This window comes from Sorex fumeus, unplaced genomic scaffold, assembly GCF_029834395.1.
Source record: "Sorex fumeus unplaced genomic scaffold, SorFum_2.1 ptg000037l, whole genome shotgun sequence".
NCBI classification, from domain to species: Eukaryota; Metazoa; Chordata; class Mammalia; order Eulipotyphla; family Soricidae; genus Sorex; species Sorex fumeus.
The window spans coordinates 1,646,995-1,653,723 of NW_026606094.1; positions in this window are offsets into that span (position 1 = coordinate 1,646,995).

Here is a 6,729-nt window from a genome sequence, read left to right on the forward strand (position 1 = left end):
GGTCTCCTGAGCATGCCAGGAGTGATTCCTGAGTGCAGAGACAGAAGTAACTACTGAGTATCACTGGGTGTGACCCAAAAAGCAAAACAAAACAAAACAAAAACCAAAAAAAAAAATAAAACCAACCCAAAAAACAAACAAGCAAACAAAAAAAAAAAACCCATCAGTGCTCACTTTTTATGTGAGAACTTGGGTGCAATCCCCAGCACCACAAAATGATAAAGATTTATAATGATAATAATAATAATGAAATCAAGACTCCAATTGGCGGGACTGGAGTGATAGCACAGCGGGTAGGACGTTTGCCTTGCACGAGGCCAACCCAGGTTCAATTCCCAGCATCCCATATGGCCCCCTGAGCACCGCCAGGAGTAATTCCTGAGTGCAGAACCAGGAGTAACCTCTGAGCATCGCCGAGTGTGACCCAAAAAGAAAAAAAAAGACTCCATTTGGCAGGCTAGGGGGTGGAGGGATACCCTGTACTGCTCAGGGGTTACACACAGCAGCTCAGTGTTGGGCTGTTTTCATTGGTATTCGGAGACCAGGCAGTCTGGACTTGAACCTGGGCTTCTAGCATGCAAAATATGCATTCCAGGCCCCCCTGCCCCTTTTTTTTTCTCATTCAGGGGCCATTCCCAGCAGTACTCAGGGCTCACTCCTTGGCGAGCAGTGCTTGGTGAGCAGTGCTCACTTCTTGGCAGTGCTTGGGGGAACCGTATGTGGATTCGACATTCAAGTTGAGGCTGGTTGCACATAAGGCAAGTGCCTTAACCCCTGTACTATCTCCCCAGCCTCTGTGTTTCAGCCCTCTGCATAGTCTATTTCCCCTCCCCCCGGGTCCCATGACTCCCTTACTCTTCTTGCAACCAGTACACACACAGGTTTAGGGGCTGTGCTCTGCTGGGAATCCCCCCTTCCTGAGCTCTGAACGGGCTCCCACCAGAAAGTGGAGGACTTCCTGCTGGGGGAGGAACTGCAGGGAGGGAGGGCAGGAGGGCCGTGCTCTGCTCCAGCTGGCCGGTTTCTGTCTTCTTTCCGGCTGCCAGCCTTGCTTCCCTAACAAGGTCAACAGGAGGACCAGCTGGAATGACGTGTTTCTGATCCAGTTACTGGCGCTGTGAGCTGGCTTTGTCCTGTCAGCTGGAAGACTACACCCCCAACAAGCAACTCTGCTCAACAAACTGTGTCCCCGTCAGAGGGTGACAAGCTCCCTTCTCCCTGAGACAGAGCAAGCAAGACCTCAAGTCCTTGGGGTGGCTGGCTGGATCAGGGGTCAAGAATCAAGCTGGCTGACCAAGTCCATTTCAGGGAGAGCATGTATTCCACACTGGACAAAATTCCAGAAGTTCTTTAATAAAGTATCAAATGTCAGGGTCAATTGGGACACATTTCCAAAAGGCATCTGGATAGGGGTGTTGAGTACAGTGGATAGGACGTTTGCCTTGCATGTGGCCGACCTGGGTTCAATTCCCCAGCATCCCATATGGTCCTCTGAGCACTGCTGTGAGTGCAGAGGCAGAAATAACACCCGAGTACAGTTGGATGTGACCCAATTCCTCTCCCCTGCCACTGCCCCCACTTTCCCCCACACCCCCCAAAAAAAGTGCAACAGGATGGGCCACATATGCCTCATACAGACTTGGAGGCTTAATTTTGTGTTTCATTATCAGGCCAGGGAGAAGAGGGAAGGCTGCGAGGTTTTCCTCGGCCCATCCATCAGCCGCTTGGCCTGGTCACTCTCTTCCGCTCTCATTCAGCTCCTGCTGAAGCTCTCGGTAGTCAAGAAACTTTTGAGCTCACATTCCTCATTTCCTCTTGTTTACCAAGTGGGGAAAGTTCCTCCTGGTTTACATTGTCTGAGGATGTGGATAGAGGCCAGCATTCTGGAAACCATCCTACCTTAAAAACGAGGGTAAGGCTAGAGTGAATGTCCAGCAGGTAGGACATTTGCCTTGCACATGGCCGACCCGGGTTCAATCCTCGGCATCCCATATGATCCCCAAGCACTTCCAGGAGTAATTCCTGAGTGCAGTCAGGAGTAACCCCTGAGCATCTCTAGGTGTGACCAAAAGAGAAGAAAGAAAGAAAGAGAGAGAGAAAGAGAGAGAGAGAGAAAGAAAGAAAGAAAGAAAGAAAGAAAGAAAGAAAGAAAGAAAGAAAGAAAGAAAGAAAATCATATAAATGGAACTTTAGGATGCTTACTCCTTTCTACCTACCCTATTAAGCCTGAAAATCAACATATTCAATCTTTTTGTTTGTGTTGGCTTGGAAGTCACACCGATGGTCCTCAGGGTTTACTCCTGTCACTGTGCTCAGGAATCTTTCCCGTCAGGATTGGCATGGAGCTTGCTGCGTGCAAAGCTAGTGCCGTAAACCTTGTACTATCTCTCTCTCTCTCTCTGACCCCATGAATCATTTTTTTTCTGGAAAAATATTATGATGGGGACAGAGAGAGCTGAACGGGCCAGAGCATGTTTCGTATAAGGTGAGCTGGGTTCGATCTTTGACATCACCTGGCTCCCCAAGCACCAGCAGGAGTGATTCCCAAGCACTGAGCCAGTAATGACTCCTGAGCACTGCTGGGTGTGCTCCAAAAATCAAAACACAACACAATACCAGCAGCAAAAGATGCTTAGTTGCCTATACCAATATGTGTTCTTCCCTTCTCTTTAGTATTAGAGTGTCTGATTTTTCAGTTGGCCCCAAGTTTCTGGTCTAAAGAGTATATTTTATGATCTCCCTTATAGCTAGTTAAAAGCCTATGGCTATGTTCTGATCAAAGAGATGCTCAAGTGTTAGGCAAAAGTTCTGTGAAGAATCATTGTAAGGAAAATGATCTCTTTTTCCATGCCTTGTTTTTTTCCTTCTGGCTAGAATATAGACTTGACGGCTGGAGCTTGGGCATCCACATTGTGCGATGAAATGGCATGCTTAGGGTGGTTACCTGGCAAGATACAAAAGAATTCCTTCAGGGCTGTGGAAATACCTCAGTGCAGCACATGTTTTGCATGCAGTAGTTCCAGGGTTTTCTTTTCTTTTCTTTTTTGCTTTTTGTGTCACACCCGACGATGCTCAGGGGTTACTCCTGGCTCTGCACTCAGAAATTACTCCTGGTGGTGCTTGGGGACCATATGGGATGCCGGGGATTGAACCCAGGTCGACGAGTACAAGGCAAATGCCCTATTCATGATGCTCTGGCCCCATAGTTCCAGGTTTGAGACTCACATCACATGCTCTCCCATCATTGTTGCCCTATATTCCCAAGCACCTCCAAAAAATTTTCTTGATGATTCTAAAACTACCATGCTAGCTTTGAGCTGTGTATGCCCAGGCTTCTTTTAGGTAAAAAAGAAAGAAATTTTTGTTTTCTGTTATTTGGAGTCAGACTTCAAAGACCTGAGAGAACTATATGAAACTTCTATCAATTCTCCTGGGCTGATTTTTTTTTACAGAAAATAATGGAACTATTTACTAATTCTTTTGGGTAATGGATAAAAATACCATTAATTTTTGGGCATTTCATGACAAGCATGTAAATAAGTCAATACACAACAGTATGAGGAAGCTCGTGTGTTTCAGTGGTGCTGATGCTAACCTTACTGCTTTCTGCACTTTTGCAGATGAAAATCTTGGTGGACAATTTCCTCCACTGTGCTGACCCTCGAGAACGTCATGGGCTGACTAAAATGGGAAGGAATGGGAATGAAGATAGAGGGTCGGCAACTACACCACCTCTGCTTTGCTGATGACATCGTTCTAATAACACCAAACATTTAACCAAGCGGCACAAATGCTGGCCGACTTTGACCATGAGTGTGGAAAGGTTGAACTACAGCTGAATCTCAAGAAGACAATGTTTATGAGAAACAGTTTCATTCCTGACGTTCCATTCGCTCTCAATGGAACAAACATTTCCAAATGCAACAGTTATGTGTACCTAGGTCGAGAAGTCAATATGACGAATGACCTGGCACCTGAGTTGCACAAGAGGAAGACAGCGGCTTGGAACACCTTCAAGAGCGTCAAAGAAATAGCTAAGAGGATGAAGAACCTCCGACTCTGGGCACATCTCTTTGATTCCACTGTTCTTCCTGCATTAACATATGCCTCAGAAGTATGCCTGCACCCTATGGAAACAGGATGAGAACGCTATTCGGGTCTCTCAAAGAGGAATCGAAAGAGCTATGCTTGGAGTAACCCGCTTCACTCAAATGAGAGAAAGAATCCGAAGTTGCGACCTCTGTCGACGATCAAGAATCAGGGACACTGTCTCGTTTGCCAAGGCGTTGAAAATCAGATGGGCTGGACATGTAATGAGATTTGGAGACGACCGCTGGACTAGAGCCGTTACCGACTGGATTCCATGGGATGTCAAAAGATCGCGTGGCCGCCCACCAATGAGATGGTCAGACTTCTTCATCAAGACCCTGAACAATCGGTTTGAGGCTCTTCATGTTCCTAGAACGAGCAGACGCCATTGGGCTACACTAGCATGCGACAGGGATGAATGGAGACATTACTGGTGCCTGCTCAAGCAAATCAATGAGTAACAGGATGTCAAGTGATCAAGTGCTGACCTGGCCAACCCAAGTTCGATTCCTCCGCCCCTTTTGGAGAGGCCAGCAAGCTACCGAGAGTATCTCGCCCACACACAAGCTACCCTTGACATATTCAATACGCCAAACACAAACACAGTAACAAGTCTCACAATGTTACTGGGCCCGCTTGAGCAAATCGATGAACAACAGGAGGACAGTGACAGTGAAAGTGTTGATTTGTCTTTTCAAATCTTGCTGAGGAGTAACCAGTGTGGTCAGCTCAAGCTAGTGTTTTTTGTGTGTCCCTTTTTCTTTGGTAGGGGGAAGAGGTTGGGCCATACAGTACTCAGGGTTCTTCCTGACTCTGTGCTCAGGAGTGACCCCTGGCAGTGATCAGGGGATCATATGCAGTGCCAGCCAGGGATTGAACTGGGGTCAGAATCACACAAAGAAAGCATCTCGCCTCCTGTATGATCTTTTCCCAGAGACCCCAGGCTCTGAGTCTGAGGTCTAGAGAGATAAGGCTAAAAGTTTATGCAGTTTCGGACTTGTCAAAAACAACAAGATTAGAGGAAGGGGGAATGAGCACTATTGTTCAATGGGTAGAGGGGTTTAGCTTGGAAATATGACCAAGTACTGAGGTGGGCTGAGGTGAGAGCTGTTCAAGGTCAAGCTGTGCTATGTCCACCAAATGTTTCAAACACCAGTTTGTATATTCACTTCACTGAATTTAAGAAATGCAGAACATAAAAAGGAAAAAGTCCCACAAAAACTAAGACACAAAATTAGCTTCATGGTAAATGCCCCATTTAAATCTGTGTCACCACTTTAAAAAAAAAAAAAAGATTGCATAAGCAGAACATGTGCTTGCAGAGTGTTAGAAAATATAGAGAAGCTTAAAAAGTAACCAATTCGCTCTCCCAGAGAACATCTCTGTATCAACTGTCTGTGTGTATAAATACTCTCAAAATGCTTTTATGACCTTTCTTCCAACCTGTTCTATTTAACCAGCACTCTGCCTGTGGATGTCAGCACACTTTCATCTCTTCCAAATCCCAGGCCTTAGAAAAATGTCTCCAGTTGCCGACAGCAGACAGATCCACGTGAGTATCTAACCAAGCCCCCTTCCAATTCCTTTCCTCTAGCTGTAGGACAGTTACTAGTGAAATCAAGAGAGTCAGTGGTCCTGGAGAATGTTCCGTCTTCTGGATTTGTCACGTTTCATTCTTGTGTGTAGCTTGTTTCTCTTGCTTCTCTATCTAGATTCTTTCTTTTTGGCGGGGGGGGGGGGGGGGGGGGGGTGTTACACCTGGTGATACGCAGGGTTTACTCCTGGCTCATGCACTCAGGAAATACTCCTGGCGGTGCTTGTGGGACCATATGGGATGCTGGGAATCAAACCTGGGTTGACTGCATGCAAGGCAAATGCCCTACCCGCTGTGCTATCGCTCCAACCCCTCTATCTAGATTCTTATAAAAAAAACAGTTCCATCTAAACTTTTTGGAGGGCTGTAGGGGACCACACTAAGAGGTGTTCAGGCTTTACTTTTGGCTCTATGATCAGGTCAAGGGGACTATGTGTGGTGCTATGGATTGAACCTGAATTGACTACATGCAAGGCAAGTGCCTTAACCACTGTACTAGCTCTGTGGCCCTCCATCTAATTTTGAGGAATTCAGCTGAGCATTTAATTTAGAGGGTCTTAGTCTTAGTAAAGAGCTCCCTTAGAATTATCTGACACAATTCTTCTCTTCCAACCAAGATTGGTGGGAGGAAATGTATATAAAGAGAAGCTAAATGATTTCAGGAACTGGAACCGGATCTCTGGCAAGAATCTTCTCAGCATGCTCAGGGAAAAGAAATACAATGTGAGGGACTGGAGTGTTAGCACAGCAGGTAGGGCATTTGCCTTGCATGTGGCCAACCCAGGTTCGATTCCTAGCATCTCATATGGTCCCCTGAGCACCACCCGAAGTAATACCTGAGTGCATGAACCAGGAGTAACCCCTGTGCATCACTAGGTGTGACCCAAAAAGCAAAAAAATCACAAATCACAAATCATCCTGTTATTCGTCGATTGCCTCGAGCAGGCCCCAGTAACGTCTCTTTCATCCTAGCCCTGAGATTATATTCAAGGCTCTTTAGGAGAATGAGAATGAGACCCATCATTGTTACTGGTATTTGGCATATT